This window comes from Canis lupus, chromosome 6 (assembly GCF_011100685.1).
Source record: "Canis lupus familiaris isolate Mischka breed German Shepherd chromosome 6, alternate assembly UU_Cfam_GSD_1.0, whole genome shotgun sequence".
Lineage (NCBI taxonomy): Eukaryota > Metazoa > Chordata > Mammalia > Carnivora > Canidae > Canis > Canis lupus.
In genome coordinates, this window is record NC_049227.1 from 34,879,279 (window position 1) to 34,902,270 (window position 22,992).

At 41.9% G+C, this 22,992-nt stretch overlaps 1 protein-coding gene across 12 annotated transcripts in view; it reads right to left on the reverse strand.

Moving 5' to 3' along the window:
* RBFOX1 (RNA binding fox-1 homolog 1) overlaps window positions 1-22,992 on the reverse strand; it is a 2,034,214-nt gene that overhangs the window by 366,276 nt on the left and 1,644,946 nt on the right. The gene's annotated exons all lie outside the window — the stretch shown is intronic.

Consider the following 22,992-nt stretch of genomic DNA (forward strand, 5'->3'; position numbering starts at 1 on the left):
GACTCACCAAAATTCAAATTGTGTCTGCTACAGAATCTCCGCGGGGCGGGCGAGGCAGCGAGAGAGCGCCCCACATCGCCAGCCTGCGCCAGCGCCGGGCCAGGGGCACAATTAAGGCGATTGCCCAGCTGGGACCCGGACTCCCGGATTTGGGTGGCGGGCTGCTGGCCCGGCTCTTTGGCAAATAAACACAGAAATGGGATTTTCACCCCCTTGCAAGAGCGCTGAGACGGCGGCGGCGCCCGGGGCTGGGGGCATGGGGAGCTGGGGGCTGCAGCGCCCCAGGGCGGGGTGGGCTCGGGGGGGGTGGGGGGGAACCTCCACCCTCACCCCCACCCTCACCTCCCGCGGAGAGGCGAGGCGGCGAGGCGCCCCTAGGCTCCGGGGTGCAGCCTTGGCTCTGCAGGCATCAGGAGCCCTGCAAGCAGCCCGAGCCGCTGAATGGGGAAACCGCCCTGGCTGGCCTGGAAGTCAAGCCTGTTGGACTAACTACCAAGCCAGCAACCCCCCCCTCCCCGCCCTCCGGGGGTGAATGCAAGGGGCTCAGAATCCTTGCTCTTCTCAAATTAAAAAAAAAAAATGCACAGGGTGGGGAAGTCCGTGTCTGATAAGCCATTACTCCGTGGGCTGCAGCGGGCAAATTACAACGGTTTATTTATTTTATTTTGTTCTTGCCTGACCAGCCCTCGTTGGCCAAATTAGCATTCTGCTCTTGCACAGGGGTCTCCCCCTTCCCTTTATTTTATGAAGTAATAATTATTCATTAGTAGCTTTCGTTAGTCTTTATGCAATAAAATAGGATGTGATCTGCAAATCAAAAGAAAATATTAAGACTCTAACGCATCGTTGGTCCCCACAGGAAAAAGAAAGAAAAAAAAAAGCACATTCTTGGCAGCGGTAAAATCATGATCAGGAATAGTAGCCATATTTTTTGAGATATGTTTTGACCCAGTGATTGGATTTTCTTTTTGTTTTTCAGAGCGAGAGGCTGTCAGAACATTGTCTTTTTTTGATTCTTGGGTTCCCTGCAAGAGACCTGGCTGGGGGCTTGCCATTGGCTTGCAGGGTAGAGCACACCTCGAGAGTGATGAGAGCCTCCCTACCCCCCGCCCCAGGAGGGAGGACCTCAGGGAGGACCAGGGGATGCCTCAGGGGGACATCCCCACTGACCCTTCCACGAGCCTCCTGGACACAACTCTCAGCCAAAGAACAGCTTCTCAACTGAGCCATCAGCTTGAAAGGCACAACTCACTTTGCAGGCTAATCAAAATGCTTTCCGAAGAAAAGGAAATTAATTATTCCACAGCTCCATTTTTTTGTTGTTCTGTTTTGAAAAACCATCGATAACTCTAAAGTCTTTGCTCTGCCAACAAGAGGCCCCGACCAGGCTGTTTCCTTCTACTCACTTTGCAAAACCGGTCCTTCCAACACCCAGGGACTCAGACATTCCATCCATTTGGAGAGGGCACACTGGGCATGTTTAACCTGAGGCAGAAGTTGCTATGGGGCTTGGGGGGGGGGGGCGGTTGGGCTAGTATTTTATACTGCTGTGTGTGTTTGGGGGGGCAATGTTTAGTTCAAAAAACCCTTGCTATATGTTGTCTAACAAATCACATTCACTGGACAAGGTCTGATTCACAAATAAACTGTTTCACTCTTTTTTTTTCTTCTTTCTTACTTTCTGCTTGTCTTTTATTTATTTATTTTATTTTGCAATCCACAAAACCAAAAGGAAAGCCGCTCCACAAAACACACATGAATAAAACGTCAAAGACTCTGCCTTTTGACCCCCCCCCCCCACTCTCCTTCCCATGCTTTCCAGTTTGCTGTACTGACAGGGGTTCACCCTGCTTTTCCTTCATTTTTTTTTTCTTGCTGGCATTGGAAAAGCTTGCAGATGCCCCAAGAAGAGGACAGAATTTTCCCTTCAGCTCATCTTCATAAGAAACACGATAAATAATACATGGCACTTTAATAAGACCTTATCTGAATGGTTTAATGAAAAACAAATACATTTTGAAAAGAACCAATAACTGTTCTCGGCTGCACTGAGCCAACACTGGTTTTCCGGTCCTTTTTCTCTCCAAAGTTGTAAACCCTCAGTGGTGACTGGATTCCTGCAGACCCATTTTGTAATAATGGCTCAGACTTCTCCTTAAACCGAGGTCTTCACAGCCGGGCACGCCGGAAGTCTGCACAATGAATCAATGGCATCCAGACCTTCTAAATCCACCTCAAACGTATATGGAGCCATTCTCTGGATGGCCAAGCCTGAACGTTCCCGCACAAGCGCATGCAAACAGCATGGCACACAGAGACGAGCACACCCTCCCACGCCCCCACCACGGCAACCACATAAAGGATCAGACAGGGAAGATTTTACAGCTAATATCAGTGCATGTTAATCAGGAACAGAGCATCCGATGACCCCAAATCAAAGGGTAATGCCGTATCTGCAAACACTGTTCACTTGATGACAAAATCCTGCCGGCCTTTCAAGCAGCATCTGGGGATGCTGGATCTGAATTCCATCTCAACGGAGACTGGGAAAGAGCCACATCAATGCCACTAGCCCCAGAGGATTCCTCTACATCAATAAATGGGAGAAGTGGGGAAAGAGAATACTTGTCTGTCTCTACAAGGAATCCCCGGGCACTCAGGATCACTTGGGTGTATACAGTGCATGTCCATTCAAGGGCCACCCTCCTGCCTTTCAGCTGCAAGGACCCTTAATTGAATGGTCGCACGTCCCCTGTAGGGAGCAGAGAGTGCCAGAAAGCCAGCGATGAACAATGGCATCTTCAAAATGAAAGTTCCTTAGGCACAAGGCCACTGCTCAAGTTTTAATTTGACCCACACGACAGTGTTTGCAACTTTTTCCTTCCCTCAAATCTGCCAGCTATTTAAAAGAATAAAAGAAATCACTTTGTTTTTTTGTCTCTTTCATAGACCCTTCCTAAGGCTGTCAAAAGAGCAGGCATTTCACTCAAGTAGAATCTTCTATGGGGGTTTTCAGGCCCCAAGCAAGAAGGATTCTTTCTGGTTAAACAGAAAGCAGGACTTCTTGATCTTAAATGTCATTATCTGGGCTGGGGTGGGCTCCCTGACCTGTCCAGAAGTGGCTCGGATTCGTTTTATTCTCGCTCCCACATTTCGATAGGGGCCCCTTCCTAGTCCAATCTTCAGGAAGGTGAGAATTCAAGTGTCTGCAGAAAACCTTATCTCTGTCACAAGCACTTTGAGTCACCTACTTGTTCAAATGCTTGGAGGACATTTAACGTTGACTGCATTCCAGGCTGTGCCCTAGCCAGTTTTTTCATCTGTAAAATGGGACTAATAATAGCTCCCTTGCAGAATTGCAGCGAGTCTTGGAGTTCTTTTCTTCCCTCATCCATGGACTGTCACAACCAAAATTTAAAAACGGTGGAGAGATTGCATGAAATTAGCAACTTAAAAATTGTTTGCCAAGTTAGTACACACACACACACAGACGCATGCACACAAATACACACTCACACACACCATCTGTCATCATCATCATTTCATAAAGGAAAGGGCATTTTATACCAAAAAGTAAGAAGGACATAATCTCAAAATAAAGGACAGCCCTTCAAATTGATTAAATTTAGGTCTATTAAAATTTTCACTAAATTGCCCTTAATTTTCTCATTTAGCTGCAGTCTGTTGAAAATGTCATTATGGAGTCAGATGAATCTGTGGATCAGCATTAGGGAACCACCGAGATAATGAATGTAAAGTGCTTCTGAGCACGGGATCTGGCACACTGAGGATCAACAATACATGCTCACCCTTGTGGGGATGCTCGAAAACAGGGAGCAGCTACCCTCATTAGGCCTGGATGACTCTCCTCCTCACCCCTTGCTCATTTCCTAGTTCCCTGCACCACAGGGTCGCATGCCTTTCCCAAGGAGGGAGCTTAATAAAAGTCAGATGAGTTGAATTCGTAGAATCATCAGAGTTTATTTACTTTCCTCAATGACAGAGTGGTTGCAGCCCCATTCATTCAAGGCCACCTGAAATAGGATAGCTGTGATGGAGGATTTGGGAACTCTTTCTGGCCCATAGGAGGGCATGCAGTATCCTTTCTGTGCAGTGGGGGATACATTTTTTGGGGTCTCACTGCTTGGGTGTGGAGTCCCAGCTCTGTCTTAGGCTCCTTTGGCTGGCTGCTGTTAAATACCTATGGAGTTATAAGCTCTTAAAATCTTAGTTTCATTCTAACAGAGAAAGATAATAATTTTGCCTTCCTAATTAAGTTGTTAAAAGATAAAATAATGTAATACACATGAGTTCTGAGATCGGTGCATATTACCTAGCAACGACTCAGTACACACTAGCAACTATTATTATGGATTACTTTTATTCTCAGTCCCTGACTAGTTGATGACATAGACATTTCTCTTCTTTTTGCTAAAAATTACACAAACGACACCAACAAAGTCAATCTATTTTTGAAACAACTAACTACAAGTGTATTTTTTTTTTCTGGAGAATTCTTTCAAATGATACGGCATTTATACGAAAATGTGTAGACATCACCTTTCTGCCCTGGTCTTCTTGAGTACAACAATTTATTTAACCCTGCCAGTGCATCAGATGAGCACAAACTTTCATATTAGTCCTTGTCAACTGAATTCTTCTCATAAAATTTCAGGTCAAGGATTTTGATAGTTTTTAAGGACTGACTAGGGTAACTCATGCAAAGAGACTGCTTCTGGCAAATATGCTTATTTTTTGGACCTCCCCAAATGTTGTAAAGTAGGTTTTCATTGCTCCAGTTTATATAAGAAGGGACCGAGACTACAGGAGTGCACACTTGGACCTGCTAATCAGGAATGAGGGCAATGTTTACAATTAGGGCTATTGAAAAACAGAAAATTCAGAATATATTCTTTCCATCATCATGTTGTTCCGTAGTAGTAGAGACACTTCATCCAAATCATCGTTGTTATCACCAACATTTTATTTATCATTGTTTGCAATATCTAAACCTTGCAAGCACTGCTCTAGAACATTATTCTATGTCTGCACAGCTGCAAGATCTCCTCTTTCAGGAATCTATCAGTCCTCCTGGCCACCAAACTTTAGAGTATGAAACTTCCCTGGCTTTCTAGTCCCTCCTTGATTACAGGAGGATTAAGTCCCAACCCCATTCACAATCTACCTTAAGCTCTTCTAAATAAATACATCCATACATCCATACATACATCTAAAAAAAGAGGAAGAAAAGAAAACACGTTCATTTGCCAACACCTTCCTATTATCACCTCTGACAAAAGTTGCAAGTTATATTGACAATATTCTATCAAAGCAGCTAACTGGCACCCCTCAAGAGAGACCCAAGACACACCAGATGGAACCCCAAATTTAAAAATAACAGAGCAAGCAAATAACCTAAGTTCCCATAGGAGTTTTCCTGAAATAATAGGTTCCAGGAGGTGATGCTAAGGGAGAGTGCAGTGTTTGGCACTTGAGAGGGTGGGAGTCTGATTCCAGTGCATAGGACAGAATGTAAGAGCGTGGGACAAGGGACAGTAGGCGGCAGAGACAAAAACAGCTAAGTGGTGATTTCTCCTAATGAACAAGTGGGTGGGAAGGTCTACTTTGGGAAGCCTCCACACCCCACCCACTCTCTGTGTTGTGACTTTCTGGATGGAACTCGAGCAAATCTGAAGGCAAACAAAGCCTGCAGAAGATTCTATTTTTCCTCTGTAATAAGCCTTGTTACAAGGTTCTTTGACCCCATAAATGTTCAGAAATATTTATCTTTATGCAACATGAGTCACCTTAAGAATCTCCTACTAGAAGTGACTTCACCTCTAACATCTCAAATTCTGGAATCATCCCTTTTGACCTTAACCTGCACAAGGTCCTGTCTTGGCACACAGGCAAGAGCAACCACGGGGATCCTCAGTCCCTGGCGTCACCAGCACACCTTCAAGGGCTGTTGGTGCTGAACTAGGAAGGATGTCAGGACTCAAAATTGGGTCAATTTGAAAAAATCAGAAGCAAATGCATAGATACTCAGCAGAAAAACCTTCCTGGTTCTCAAGATCTTACCTCACCAAACACACGGTCTCTGAGTTTCTAAGTCTTAGTCCCCAAACCACAATTTCCATGTATGGGCACCTCACACTTCTACAACCTCATCTGACCTGCTAGTTCAGTGTTTTCTATTCCCGGTCTTTGGACTCCATCACAAGAACCCATACATGAAGCTCTCAGCCTCTCATCATATTCTGCAACACATCCACTTATAAAAGGCATTTTTGAGTTTAGTAGACAGAAAACTGTAGAAGTGTAAGGAAGACTAAATAGGAAAAGATATTCTCATCTTAGAAGCACAATTCTAGAAAGACTGGTGTGTATTGTATCCATGCAAATGTCAGTTAGTTATCCTACCACCATTGACTTTGATTCAACTCTCCTGGGTCTAGCCTTTCTCTGCCATATTCCTTTCTCTTCTTCCTCTGCCCAGAGGGGACCAGAGAGCAAATTCTCATTCCCACCTCTTTGTCCCACATTTTTCTTCTCCTGGAAAGCTTGTCATCAGCTGCCTTTGTTCCCTTCAGTGGGTTCCTTCTAACCCAAGTTTGTATCAAGCCATTTCCAGATGATTTCCTGTGTCCACCTTAAAAGAAAAGCATTTCTTTCACCTGGTTTCAGGTAGAATAATTCAACACACTTTGAGCACAGTGGCACGTATGAGAAAACTGTGTATTTCCCTGGCTGGACCTTCCTATGTGCTCCCGTGGCAGGATTCTTATGTTCTCCATAACACAAACTTTTATATTAGTCCTTGTCAACTGAATTCTTCTCATAAAATTTCAGATCAAGGATTTTGTTACTTTTTGAGGACTGACTAGGGTAACTCATGCAAAGAGACTGCTTCTGGCCAATATGCTTATTTTTGGACCTCCCCAAACATTGTAAAGTAGGTTTTCATCGCTCCAGTTTATATAAGAAGGGGCTGAGGCTGCAAGAGTGTACACTTGGACCTTGTATACACCTACAACATCTTGTCTGGTGTCATCTTGTGCTTTGTAGGTCTCTTAACTTGTGTACCCCGTTTGTCATCACCTTACATCACCCACATCACATCATGGCTATGCTACTTTGCACATATCTGTGAAGGTTTTGTAGCAATCAGACTCCACAGAATCTTCCTCACCTCCACAGCCCTGTTCCCTCCTCATGGGTTACTCCTCAGGAATGATCACGGACCTCAAACAGCCTCCTGCATGTGTCAGGACAAAGGTCCTATCTCGTTGCTGTCTTAACATCCCCCCTAGACAAAACACGTGCACATGCTTCTCTTCCTCTGTGGACTTGCCTGCTTGTTAATGGAAGCACCTCCCTTCCATTTAGTTAACCTTGAAACATCAACATTTGCCCTTCACACCTCCCTCCATTGCTTTGAATAGTCAATTGATTCCCAAGTCACATCATTTTTAATTCTCTGAGCTCCAACTAAGAAACCTCTCTCGATTTTCCATTACTCCTGTCCCAGTGCATCGCATTATTCTCTTTAGGCTAGATTAAAAAAAAAAAAAAAAAAAAAGACCAGTGCTTCCCTAATTGGTTCCTTTGCTTCTGGCCTCAGTTTTTCCCAACTCACACTCCACATTGACTCCATAGGGGAATTTTAAATAGACAAAACCAAACACATCAATCTTCTGCTCAAAAGGCATCACTGACCCCTCCCATTGCTGAGGTCATGATATTAAATGCTTTAACCTGTGCTGCACCTCCTATCTTCTACATAACTAGCACTTTCTTTTCTGTATCTCCCTTTTTCCAGATTCTGGTCACCTCATACCTAGTCTTGTAATTGCTTATGCCCAGTGCATATTAATACATCTACAAATATATGTTCTTTGGCTGAGACTGCTTTAATGATATGAGTGTACAAATCCAAGAATGCCCAGTGCGTAATTAAAAAATCCCAGAATGAAACATGCATCTTTGTACATTTTGCAGTGTCGAGATGTAGATGAGGATGGCAGTACCTAAGTGTGTTTCCCTTTATTCTTCACAGGGGCAGTGCTGGTACATACTGATAGCACCATGTTACCCATGAGGCTACTGGGACTTGGGGGGGGGGCATATGTAAGCTTTCTGCATATAAATGGGTCAGCCACAGTGTTGACAGTCAGTTTCTTGTCTATTTATTATTTCCTGCCATTCCATTCTTTGCATACTGACATGCACGTGCTCCATGAGAACTTTATTTTCCCTCCCCAAAGTTGCATCCACGTCACCTGAGAATACCACCAAGTTTAATGCAGTGGATGCTTGTTAAATATTGGTCAAATAAATGAGAATATTTAGAAATGGCAATACAACTCTCTTCCACTTCCACACTCCTGAGATCCATTTCATTCTCACTGACTGATTCATTCATTTAGTCGCTCATCACCTACGTCTCGCATGTATGTGCTGTACCTAGCATGGTGCTCATCCAGGAGATACACTGACCAACAAAGCTGGAGCTGAAGTTCATATCCTAGATTAACCTGACAGTTTTAGGTCATCTGGTATAGAAAACTACCTTTTGTAACTCTATATCAGCTTGTGATTCAGCATTTTCTCACTATTATGCAACAAATGAAAACACTGAAGTAAATTGGATTATGATGCTAATTGAAAACAATATTAGTTATCCATACTCCCAATTCCAAATATTGGTGTTCATCAAAATAACCTCATTCTTCTCACTGATTGGCTTTATAATAAATGTTTCACATTTGCATTTATAAAATGCATCTCTATTCTACTACCGCTTTCATCTGTATTATAAATGAAATTTTAAGGAAATTTCTTTGAAGAAGGGTTACTGAGTATAATGGTATAAATGGTGCTGGTATAAATGTGCTCATGTTTGAGAACTACTGGTTGACTTGTGACACTGTGAGGCTTAGATCATAGGTTTTCCTTCTCACAGAAAAAAAAAACAGAATTAAAAGGGCATGTTCTGGGGCCACAGAGCTTAATCTAACCATATACTGCCTTTTTAAATAGGACAGTGGATATAATAAGGACTGGGGGATCCCTGGGTGGCTCAGCGGTTTAGCGCCTGCCTTTGGCCCAGGGTGTGATCCTGGAGTCCTGGGATCGAGACCCACGTCAGGCTCCCTGCATGGAGCCTGCTTCTTCCTCTGCCTGTGTCTCTGCCTCTCTCTCTCTCTCTCTCTGTGTCTTTCACGAATAAATAAAACAACAACAACAAAAAGACTGGGAGGCAGATTGTCCAGCTTCTAATCTTGGATCTGTTTTGTACCAGCTGGCTGACTTTTGGGAAGTTACTTAAACTTCCTGGGTCATGGGGTCCTAATTTATAAATGAAAAAATCATTTTTCATAAATTAATAACATTGGATTATATATATATATATATATATATATATATATATATATATATATATACTAGTTGTTAGTACAACTCCTGGCATCTAGTAAATCCACTGTGCATGTTAGCTTCACAGATGCATGGTGATGATGATGGTGGTGGTAGTGGTGCTGGTAATAATAGAGATGGTGATGGTGGTGGTGGTGACCATACTGGTGATGGTGGTCGTGATGATGATGATGATGATGATGATGATGATGATGCTGGTGGTAGTGGTGATGGTAATGCTGATGGATGTGTGTTGGTGTTAATGATAGTGATATGGTTATTGGTTGGGAACACAAGAATAGGGCAATACAAACTGGCCTCTGTGGGAAAGACAGCTCCAATCACTCTAGTTGGAAAAAAAAACAGCCATTTTTTTTTCTCTTTCAGGGCAGCCCATTGCTAGTTCACTATCTTGCCCTTCTCTCTTAACTCTAGTGTTTCCAGCTAAGGAAACAATTGGAATCACAGCCACCACCTTGCCTCTCCCTACTTTCCCTCCTTATAACTGGGCCACAGACATCTCTAAGGAGCCTCTCTTGTAAGCAAGCAGGAGCTGACACCACTATTCTTCTGGGCAACGCTGGGGGATGTTAATATTTTATGACCTCTTTAGTGAAAACACCAAACTCCAGGGTGCTGATACTTCCTCTAATATCACTTAGGTTCTCAGCAGGCTTCCACCCTCCTTTCTCAACCCCCGCTTCTCAACAGTCAAGCCATTCCAATATTTTTTTTTCCTCAGAGCCATTGTTCTATCAAGATCCACATAATTCCAAGAAATGTCATAAAAAATAAAAGCAAAGCTAAGAATCATTGAGTACTTACTGTGTGATAGGTGCTATGCCAACTATTTTACCTTCATTGTCACATTTCATTTACCCAGAAACCCAGTAAGAAGGTAATCTGACCCTTTCCATTTTACAGATGAGAAAACTGAGGGTAGAAGAAGATAGATGACATTTAAATCCATATGCTCAAGCCCTAACTCCAGTCAGTGTGATTTCCTTGCCTCTAACCTTCTACTTTATTGCATAATGCACTTCTAAAAGTGGGGTTTAAAGCAGAATGTTTGAAAGTTGAATAATCAGTATAAGAGTTTTCTGAGAGCTGGTTCTTTCTCCAAAAATTAAACTGGATTACAAAATTGCAAACTATGGTTCTGGTAGATGCTGCCTCTCCTAGGAACCTTGAGGGCATCTTAAACCACCAGGGTTTTCCTGTGGCCATGGAAACCTGGGCCAGGGTGGAGAAAGCTCAGGCCTTGACTCAATGCCTAAAGGAAGTCTAGGTGACTGTCTTTCCCCCTTTCCTTTTCATAGCACATGTAAAAATGGATCTCAGCAAAAATACTGAAATTTGAATTTGAGTTTTGGTCAAACAAACAACCATATCAACAACCAGTTTATTGCCTGCCTCATTGGAACTGCATCAACCAACTTTGGAAATACAACTAGGGTAGAATAGTTTGCAAAGCAGAGAAATGCATATAAAATGGGGGTGGGAGGAAGAGTAAGATATAAGTCCACATTTATATGGAATGACCCCATATATGTAAAGTCAATATATATCTATATCTCTACTTCTAAGTTTGTCACCTTCTAATCTAAAGCGATATGTCTACATAGATACTTCTAAAGCTTCGAGGAAACACCTTGAATGCTAATAGTAGAATTGAGACTACTGGTGACTTTTATTATTTTTTTCATGCTACTTGCATTAACCAAGTTTTCTGTAATGCACATAGGGTACTTTCATGATAAGAAACAAGGTCTCTCCTTCCTCCTCCCTCTTCTTCTCATTTTTTTTTCTTCAAGCATTCCAAAGTGCAGAGTGAAAACACCTCCTCCACATCACAGGCCAGGTCAGAGCCTCACCGTGGTCAGAATGGGGGCACGGTCTACCAGGAATGAGCTTTGACTTCCTTACCATCCTAGCTCTTTAGAGATAATGTGATGGTGATTCTAGAACGAGGCACAGAGCATCCCTGCACAGCTCCTGAGCTTTGCCGCCCTCCATGTTAGCCTAATTATAGTCACCAAAGAACTTTCTTTCTCATCTCTCCAGGTCCTGTGTGACAGCTCATCATTCCAGTGGCATTTTTGTCGGGAAAACCTCATTTCTATTTTTATTATGAGGACCGCTTGTCTTTACTAGCTCTTTGTACATAGATCAAGACATTATGAAGACCTGCACTTTCCTCAGGCAAATGAGAATTACTAATTTTCTCTCTCTATTAAGTACTCTGCTATCTCCATCAGCTTCACCAATATTTATTTCACGTGCCCACCATGAGAATCCAGGGACAAGGTTAACCTGTTCAGCACCACACATCTTCACACTTCAAAGGCTACTATCCTTATGGAGTGTGCTCATTTTCAACAGAGAAAGTAGCCATGAAGCTTCACTCTTAACCTATGGAGACAAGATCTTGTTTAATGTATGATGTCCAAATTCTCATCCTGCCACTTTTGAGCATTATCATGAGATGGGCTTTTCTTAAGGGAATGAAGTGAAGCCAGAACTCAGACTCCTCAAATACTGTAAAGCCACCTAAAAATTGTGTGATGTTCAAGGCAGAAAGGCATGGAAGTTGGATCATGTTCCCCTTAGCCAAAGTCGTATCTCCTAATGGTGCTGGTGAAAAACATTTACCTAATAGCAGAGGTTTTTCCAAGTTGAGCATTCTAAAAATGATTTACATACATTATTTTACTTAATCCCCATGCCAAAATCTATATTCATGCATTCACTCATTCATTCCTTGTTTAATTCATATATAAATATTTATAGAGTGATGAATTATGTTCTGAGGGTCATGCACTGCTCCCAGTATATAGTGATTAGACACACAAATAAGCAAACAGAAAAACAAACAAAACTCGGGCTATTTACACTGATGGAGCTTAAAGTCTACTGGTAGAGACAGATTTTAAAAATCAATCAGTTTCTTATAAAACTAACATCCCAACAATTTTACTCTTGGGCATTGATCCCAAAGAAATGGAAACTTAGGTTCATACCAATATCTGCAGTTTTATTTATAATAGCTAAAAATAGGTATCAGTCTAAATGTCCTTCCACAGAGGCAAACAGTTAAATAAACTGTGGCACGTCCAAACTGTGGAATATTACTCAGCAATTAAAAGAAGTATTGACACACGATAGCTTAGATGAAACTCCAGGGAATAATGCTCAGTAAAAAAAAAAAAAAAAAAAGTCAACCCGAAAAGGTTATGCACAATATGGTTCCAATTTTGAAGAGTCTCAATTTTAAGATTAGTGCTTGCCAGGTGTTGGGGATCAGAGGAGGTAGGCATGGTTATTAGAGGACTGGGGAAGAATGCTTTGGGGATGGAACTGTACTGGATCTTGACTGTGGTAGAGGACCCACAAATCTACACATGCAATAGAAATGCATGGAACTAAATACACCTCCCCCTCCCAACACACACACACACACATTATTGCAAGTATAAGTGGGCAAATCTGAGTAAGATTGGAGCATTGTATCAACGTCAATACTCTGGTTGTGGTATTGTATTATAGTTTTGCCAAATATTACCACTGGAGAAAACAAAGTAAAAGGTACATGGACTCTCTCAAGTTATTTCTTACAACTGTGTGTGACTCTACAATGATCTCAATAAAAATTTCCATTAAAAAACAAATCGCACAGTTAATTCCATAAGGCCAGTTGTGGTAAATGCTATAAAAGAAAAGAACAGGGTTTCAAAAATTTAAAAAAGGAAACTAAATATAGCAGGGGGCTGGATTTAGATTAAGGGCGAGGGAAGACTTTTTTTGAAGAGGTGGCATTTCATTGGGCAACTGGAGGATGAGGAGTTGGTGAGGAGAAAGGTGGGTGGCAAAGTGTTCCAGGAAAGGAAACAGTGCAGCAGAGATGTAGAAAAGGACATGCATGCTCAGGGAATAGAAACAGAAGTGCTAAGAAAAGGAAAAGTCTAGTGCAAGGAGGCAGTAACCCAGGACGAGGGACGAAAAAGAGAATGAGTGCGTTAACCCTGTGCAGGAGCTACTATTCTATTCTTTCTTCTGTTGCAGAAAAGTGAGGCTCAGACCATCTATATCAGGTCACAAAGTGAAGTGTCACCCTTAGGATGCAATATCAAAGCTACAACTTTGTCCACTATCTCCCCTAGAAAAATCTTTAAATATGCCCTTGGTGTTCGACCCAACAACACCACTCCTAGGTATTTACCCAAGAAGACTAAAAATGTATATTCACAGAAACACCTGTACACAAGGGTTTATTGCAACTTTTTAAAAATCAGCAAAAACTGGGGGAAAAAAAACAAAGATCCTTCAGCTGTTGAATAAACAAACCGTGGTGCATCCACAATAGCATGCTACTCAGCAATAAAAGAAAGAATGGACTATTGATAGACATAACCGCATGGATGAATCTCAAATTCATTATACTGAGAGAAAGAAGTCAAACTCAAAGCCTACTTCCTTATGATTCCATTTATAGGACATTCTGGAAAAGGCAAAACTAGAGGGTCAGGAAAGAGATTGGCGATTGCCGGGGCTGAGGCTGGGGTCTACAAACAAACCCTAGGGAATCTTTTGGAATGATAAACCTGTTTGATGTCCTGATGGTGGTGGTTGTTACATCACTGTACACATTTGTTGACACTTGAAGAACTATATGCTAAGAAGGGGAGTTTTACTATATGTAAACTATACCTTGAGAAACTTGACTTTGATAAAATGATTGTATGGGTTGAGCAGATACAGATTAAAGCCTGAGAAGACCCTTTCTCATTTCTGTGACATTCTGGGGAACAATATTAATGAGTCTTATTTTCAGAAGATGCAATGAAGGATAACTGAATGAGGGTACAGCTTCTGTGGAGAGTGGGGCAGGGATGACCCACTCCTACTACTCTCAGGATCCACAGATGGAGCAGGAGAATTCCGTCCTAGAAGGCAAAACACCTGAATCTAAGCTGTTCCTTATTTTGCCCAGTTGGGGAAGTAACATAAGTTCTCTGAAACGTGGGATTGCTCGTCTTACAAGGAAGGCAAGGCTGCATGGGACAGAACAGCTAAATAAAGTCAAGGATCTCATTGCGTTTTTTCTTCGTCTTTTCAGAGGACCCAAACTTTATGCTCTGTGGTCATAGAAATCAAACTCAGGACTAGGATTCCAAAGTCAGCTATGCTCTGCAGCAGATGCATCCTGCTCTGAATGGAGGTCCAAGCATAGAGGGAACCGAACGCCCTCACAACAGCTGATGCAGGGCCATCCCCAGGGCCAGCAAATACACCAACATCTGCTAATATGGCCCTCTTTGCTGCCATGGATCTGTTCTTACCAGGCCCACGGGTTTCTCAAAGCTCTTACCCTGTGGGGGTCATAATGAGCTGATGATCAATTTCCCTTTCAGCTTTTGTGAGTCATTGGGGGCTAGTTTTGAAACAGGGATAGAAGGCTTGGCCATTTCCGGAAGTTGCCTTTCCTTGTGAGGTTTCACTTTTGAGAAAGATGAACTGAGCCATCTCTGGGGGAGAGCTGGTTCACGCCAGGCAATATTAGGATGAGCTGGCATCTTACATCATGCCTGGCCTGCTAGCTAAGCAAATGGGTCTGATTAAAGCCAGCCTGACTCTCGGCCCTTCTTTTCTTTCCCCATAACACTTCATTTTTTATCTCCAGTATTGTCCTTACCATAGCATGTGTTCATCTTGCCCTCCTCTGTTTCTTGAGCACCCATTTACTCTGAAGATGGTAAATGCCACAGGACATGGCTGGGCTTCTTGGCCACCATTACCTGAACACTTGGCTCAAGCCTGAGTGTGACAAGAACCCAGTAAATGCTTGCTGGATAGACAAATAATAGAAAGCCTGGTGCATGCACAGAGAAATGAATTCAAGAACAAACCCCCAAAGAGACCACCTGGTGAAAAGCAGAAAATATCATTAACTGAAAACAAGACATTTTTGAGAAATCCGCATTTCAGCTTTACCAAAGAGACACTGTAGCACTTCGCCCAAGTGACATGTTATATACGGAGGAAATGCAGCATTTACTTCTATTACACTGAGGCTTACTCTGTAAGTCAGAGAGGTTAGGCCTCAGCACGGGGTCCCTGATGGCCAGAGATCCATGTTTTAAAAAAAAATAGAAAGAAAGAAAGAGAAAAGGAAAAGAAATATAATACATTTTTTTTTTAAAAAGAGTCTCCAGAAACCTTTGTCACATTTATAATCAGAGAAAATAGGACTCCTTATCAAGTCCCTCATTAGTATTTACATTTTAAAATCCAGCTCATAAGAGAACCATAACCAAATATTTTTTAAAGAAAAGAAACAAAACACAATCAAACTTTAACCATCTCCACTCTTTAACCCCGGTCAGAATAATTCTTTTTCGATGAGATAAATTTAGTCTGAGAACAAGACAGCCTTGGCCCAGCTGCATAATTCATTGGCAGCTTTAATCTCCAGAATGAATATTAGTGTACATTTCAGGTTTTATTGCATTTTTTTAAACAAATGATATTTTAAGTTCAAAGTGAATATATCATGAGTTGGCAATTTGTAAAGTGTTTTCACTAAAAAGGAAATCAAAATAAAATTCCTTTAGACCTTCTGATGTGAAATGCAGACTTGAGAACAACCTGGATATAGAGAATATAGGGTAGGAAGGTAGAAAAATAGGACTCAACATGGAACAGATATATTTAATAGACAGTCATGATAAACTTGTAATGAACTGTAAATGTATGGATGAACTTCCTTATGAGAATATACTAATAATACAAAACAAAGCTACACAATGTGAAGGGATCTACTTAGTCAGTCATCTAAATGGTGTGCCTTCAAAATGTCCAATACCCCATGCTTTGTAAATGTCAAATAAACATAGGAGTCTGTGCAGATATTTTGGTCTTGGGAAAATTCAAGGCCTAGCTATCTAGAGACATTGACGCAAGTTTGATGGAACCTTTGCTACTTAGCTGATAGTACTTGAAAATTCAGTCAAGAAGGGTGTGAATAGGCGCATATTTGCAACTGGACAATTGGTTGGATCAATATATCAAGTATTGCCACATCAACCATTTCCAACTTAGAACTACATCTGTGGAAGTTTCCTTAGGGTTTTAGAAAAGAAGCAGAATTAAACACCACTATGATCCATTAAGCAATCCCTTCAGCTACCTATGCAGTGAATTGCATAACAGGTTATGCTGACATTAATCCATGTTGACCACCAATAAGGAACCCGCAAAGAATTCTTGCCTCTTGTTATTGAAGTCTTCTCCCAGCTTAATCTTGGTTTTCTCTACCATTTTATACTCCTGACATTTCACATCCTTTTCCCCCCAAGCTGGTTATCTTGCTATGAAATGGGAATGTTTCTAGGAGGAGAACAGCTGCAAAGGATGCTCAAACTCTCAGAGGCAGTAATTTTTCTTTTAGCGGCACAGCAATTTCATCCTAACTAGTATTCCCATGTCCCAAGTTCTCCATGGTGGACTCAACTTCCTTGTGATATGCTAATTAAATATCTTGACTATTCTTTGCCTAAAGAAGTCTCAAGAGTATGATCTCTGGATGGGTTTCTCCTCTGGCGGACTATTCTCAAGCTTCTTGGGCATTTAAGAGACCCTGCTGTGAGGTCCAAGAGCTAACACCCTTCCTGATTTAAAAACTCATATTTATATAACCATTCATATTGTGTTGGTTACAATGACCACTATATTGACTACTGTAATAATCCCTAACTATCCGGTGTCTAGTTTGCCTTCATCCATAGCACATTATCCTTCGGGTGGCTCAGAGGAGGTTTAACAAGCCCACCTAGAGATGGGGTGCAAGGTGGGGGAGGCTTCCAGGACAGGTTTCCAAGAGGAGGGGGCATCTGAGAACAAATAACATGGGATTTTCTCTGAGTAACTATATTTGCATTGCAGTTGAATATCATGATATTTTGTTCCTTAATAATCCATCCTCATCTTTGTTAATAACCAACAGATACCATTCCTCCAGGATGAATAACTTGAGAAAAAAATCATTAAATAAAAGTCGGTTAATTGCATTTCTTAAGAAATCCAACTTTTTAATGTTTCTTCTGAGAGCAGAACAGCGGTATAGTCAAAGATCAATTATCTTTTTTTTTTCTTTCCCGAAAAAGAAAATATTGCAGAATACAACACTTGCTTTTCTTAAAGGGCTGCAGACACATTCCCATTTCTTTCCATAAGAATAACTTGAAAAGGATGCAAAGTTATACAATCTACAATTCACTGCACACAAGCTGCTTTTGATTCTATTGCCTCACAAACTAGATACTTTGCTGGGAAGCATAAAACTGTTTATCACTAAACATTTGAGATTCCACTCAGATAATTTACACATAATTAGACAGAAGCCCACACTTCCGAGCAGCAGTATTACCTCCTCTCTAACAGACTATTCTTAAGAACATTTTTGGTAGCATAATGAGTATTTTATGAGGATTTGTAATCAGTCTTAACGTAGGTGGGAACAAAGGTGAATTACTCCTCAACATGATCAAATCATTACATAACTCAGTACAGAATAATGATGAGCTGAGGTTGGCAGAGGTAACCTGCCCAGGTATTTGGAGGAATTGGGAGGTTCTGGTCTTTTCCACAGGCATAAAATGAATTAAGTGATCCCTTAGGAAGCAGAAAAATAAAAAAAGAAATCAGCCAAGAAGAGCATCCTCCTACCCTTTGCCTGCCATCAGGGAAGGAGATTTCCCTACCTTTTGCTTGCCATCAAGGAAGGAGATAAAAAGAGTATGGAGGAGGGAAGAAAAGCTAATGGTACATTCTATCCACACAGTCTCTTTAGTCCTCACGGATGCTTAAGCTCTTTGGTGTCTAGTCTTGTCTTTTCTAGACATCTTCTGTCCTAAGACACAAACAAATCCTTGGTAGGGAAAACCAAGCCAGCTGTCTTCAAACAGCCCGACTATCACTCAAATACAGAGTAGTCAGGGAGGAGAGAAACATTAGGGGGCATGGGGAAAATTGTCACCATTCCGTGACACAAAGACCACAGCCAGAAATAGGTTGGTCTCTGGATACCACATCACTCTGAAGCTTCACTCCAGACTTGGCACCGTGCCTACAAAGGGTATTTCAAAATTGCCACCTTGCATGGTCCCATTGAACCTACAAAGCTGAGTTGTCTGGTTTCCATTTATGGACAAGGAATTGTGTTTTGGTTTCCAACCAGAGAGGGTCTGTATCATGCTTTTTATGCATGAAAACTGAAACAGCTTACAATCTCAACTTTATTCAGTTTATATCGTGGCACCATGATGGTTTTTCCCCCAGATTACATAGAAAGGGAGTCACCAAGGCAAAGCCTTATGGCAACCCTTGGGGCTGCTGCTTATACTCTTGGCTCCTGGACAAGTTGGACTAGATATTCTCTGGAGCCTCACCCAGCTCAAAACTAGGCAACATGGAAAGCTACAGCTTCAAGATGATCCCCTTGAGACAGCAGATCACAAAGTGGGTTTGGATGCTGGTAGCATATACAATCAAGACAACGTCTATTAATTTTATAACTATGATCTCGGGAGACAGTGAGTCCAGAACTCCAGTTGTGTTCTTTTTGTATGCTAAGCTCAACATTTGAACAGATTTCATCTCAACATTTCATCCAAATTCAGCAGGCTTTCCAGAATTGGCTTTCTTCACTACAGAAAGTCAACAATTAAAAACATAACTAAAAATAATTTCCATATAATCATGGAATCAAATATATATATATATGTCAAAAACTTATATATAAGAACATTTATGTTATACTTAGTTAACACCTGGCAAGTAGTAGTTCTTCATAAATATATATATTTTAAAAGATTTTATTTATCTATTCATGAGAGACAGAGAGAGATATAGAGAGAGGCAGAGACACAGGCAGAGGGAGAAGCAGGCTCCACGCAGGGAGCCTGATGTGGGACTCAATCGCAGGACTCCAGGATCACTCCCTGGGCCGAAGGCAGGCACTCAACCGCTGAGCTACCCAGGGATCCCCAGTTCTTCATAAATATTTGACAAATAAATGAGTGATGAAGAATCACAAGCAACACATAAGTCTAAAATTGGGAAATGGTTAAGTAAAGGGTGATCTATTCATATATTTGAATATATATAGTCATTTGAATTCAAGCTTTCAAGGACCATTTAATAGTGTATATGGAAAATAATCATGGTATAATGCCATTTTGGAATGAGTTAATAATGCATGAACTCAATTGTACATCTGTTTGCTTTTTTCCATCCATCCACCCATCCACCCACCCATTTATCCATCCATCCATCCATCCATCAGTATATACATACATACACGCACCCACCCATCTATCCATCTAACCATCCATCCATCCACCCACCTGTTCGTCCATCCATCCATCCATCCATCCATCCATCCATCCATCCATCCTAGACATAAGCATAAGTACACTGAGAAATGAGGGAGGGGGTTCCAGGGTCTCACCTGCTCCACCTTGCCTTCCCTGCTCCCACCACTCCTTCTGGACCACCCACTCACCCATTCTTGAGTTTCATGAAGCAGATTAAAAATAAATTATCTCATCCAAACCCCTAAACCTGGCCCATAGGGAAACCTAGTCCCAGAGAGAAGAATTGATTAGCTTAATGTCAGTCAGTGGCAGAAAAAAATTCACAACAGAAAGGTCCTAAATTCTCAGGCATTCAACATATTGATGTGTTTCCTAAGCTTACAGAGCAGTGTGTGTGCGTGAGTGTGTGTGTGTGTGTGTGCACATTCATTGTTGTGTGCCCTTGGGCAAGACAGTTAAACTTCTGAATTTCAGTTTCCTCAAGCATAAGATAAAGAAAAAAACCAGACCTTTTTGTGAGGTTATTGTATAGATTAAATGACTTAATACAAGTGGAGTGTATAATAACACCTGGAACATAGTAAGCACTCAATAAGCATTAGCTAATTTCATATTATTTATTAATGCTGTTATTACTAACTGAACGGCAGCATAAATCTCGTGGATAGACAAAAGTGCTATAAACAAATACCTCAATTGGTTTCCTGGATTTCATAAAGCCAGTGGGAAATTCCACAGTTAGGTTTTTTCTACTGCTTTGTGTCACTTCAAATATTTAAGTGCTGAGTTTTAGTTAGCGGACAGGACTATCCTTCAACCACTGTTCAGTAACATTCCTTGGGGATTTAATAAAAAGTATTATGGACTTAAGTAATACCACAGAAAAACAGAAACAATCGATGACATATTGAGGGAATTACATAATACATTTATGTACGGCAGATAATGAAATTATGCAGTAGCAGAGAGAGCGCGCACACAAATGCGGCATTGGGAAAATAAACGGCTTTATGAACAGCCCAATGAAATGAATGTGGCAAAAGCCTTCTGAATTCTGTCCCCAGCGATGGGGGATTTAGATAAGACTAGCGAACATCCTGTGTTTCAAAATCATTCTCACCTTTTCATCAGAGCCAAGCTTCACAATTTGAGAAGCCGTTCCTCTTACATCTCCTCATTCATCCTCATAAAAACCCTGTGTCTCCTTTTCAACTTTTCAGTTGAGGAAACCCAGAGAGAAAGAAGTGAAACAACCCGCTCCAGGTCACCAAGCTTCCATGCGGCAGAGCTCGGATGCGCACTTCAGTCGAGTGACTCATTCAGCATCGAAGAGAACCCCAAATGGACCCGTTCTGGTTTAGAGTGTATTAGAATAAAATGCACGTAGATCAGAAATCACAGAGCCATCATCCAGAATGTCAGTCCCACCCGAGGTCTAGTCAGGGATATGGAACCAGTAATGTAGTGGGGTTTCCATCAGCACAACAGCCTGGAGTCACTGGTAAGGACAAGAGTCAACAAGAGTCATGCCTCTTGTGAGGAGCACCTGGGGAGCTTACAAACCCCAAACATGGGGCATACATAGGCTGGGACTACCCCCACCCCCTCCCCTGGACCCCACCTCTTCTCTGCAGAGCAGCCTTCTCTGTTTACAAGAAGAGTATGAAGACTTGAAAGAGGCTAAAGCAGCAAGAGGTGGAGCCTTCCTGGGGGACTGGTGCTCTGGGGATATCAAGTAGATTCACACGCACAGAAGTTGAGGGAGAAGAAGAGATCCCAGGAGTAACTCTGAGATTTTTCCTGAATGAAACTACTTAGGCATTTCCAACAAGATCTTAGGAGCTGGTCACCTGTGGGCAACTACTCTGGCTCTCTGGAAATAGGACTGCTCTCCCCCACCCTTATGAAACATTTTCTTTCTTTCTTTTTAAAGATCTTATTTATTTATTCATGAGAGACACATGGAGAGAGGCAGAGACATAGGCAGAGGGAGAAGCAGACTCCAGGCAGGGAGCCTGACGTGGGACTCGATCCCAGGACCCCGGGATCATGACCTGAGCCCAAGGCAGACACTCAACCGCTGAGCCACCCAGGCATCCAAAATGTTTTCTTTTAAATAAATGTTTCCGGGGATCCCTGGGTGGCTCAGCGGTTGAGCATCTGCCTTCGGCCCAAGGCGCAATCCTGGAGTCCCGGGATCGAGTCCCGCGTCAGGCTCCCAGCCTGGAGCCTGCTTCTCCCTCTGCCTGTGTCTCTGCCTCTCTCTCTCTCTCTCTCTCTCTCTCTCATGAATAAATTAAAAAGAAAATCCTTAAAAATAAATAAATAAATGTTTCCCAGCTCTGGCATTGGAGTCAGAGGTGGCACATCCCATGGTCTTAGCTGGTAGCCGCACTAAGTTACTTACATAGTTCTGATTCAGCTTATAATATTTACTATAGTAACATGAATATATTTGAATAAAAGCAAATCATTAACTATTTCGTAAATAATAAAGCAAGTGATATTAAGAAAATGAGAAACGGTCTAACGGTGGTGTGTGCACGGTTGAGGTTTCACTAGCCTGCTTTAAAGAACGTTTTGAATGGGAAAGAAAGGCACTCTGTGCATCCGACATGGGAGGGGGCAGCGTTTACTGTGGGTTCCTTCCATCCACCGAAGCTCCCGCTGATCCCAACTCAGGCCCAGCCTGTTTGAAGCTAAGGCACCTGCGAACGTTCTCACATACAAAAAGGATGCCAATCAAACATTAAGGACCACGTGTATATCAGAAAGGCAAGCATGGGACAGAACGTTCAAGTGCATCCCATCTCCATTTAGGGGAAAAGCACTCAGAATATGGACTCGAGTCTTATATTTAGCCTCCACTCATGATCCTTCAAAAATGTGCACAATGCGATATGCTCTATTTCAGGTCTCCTTTAGAGAGAGCTATGATGCAATGCAGCAAAATAGGAGAAGCTTACACTACCATGTGATTGAAGCAAGGCTAATAAAGACACGGGCCCCAACTCACAAACATCTGTGTCTTCCAAATGGCTCAGAGCATAGCCGTTCTGTGACCCTTAAGCCGCTTCCACCTACAGGATAAGAAGGGGGTTCCCAGTTGTAGGAGGATCTTCCGTTAAAAAAAAACAAAAAAAAAAAACAATAATGGCGTAGAAAGAAAGGCTTTAGAGAGTTGGTTCAGAAAGAGAAAGTA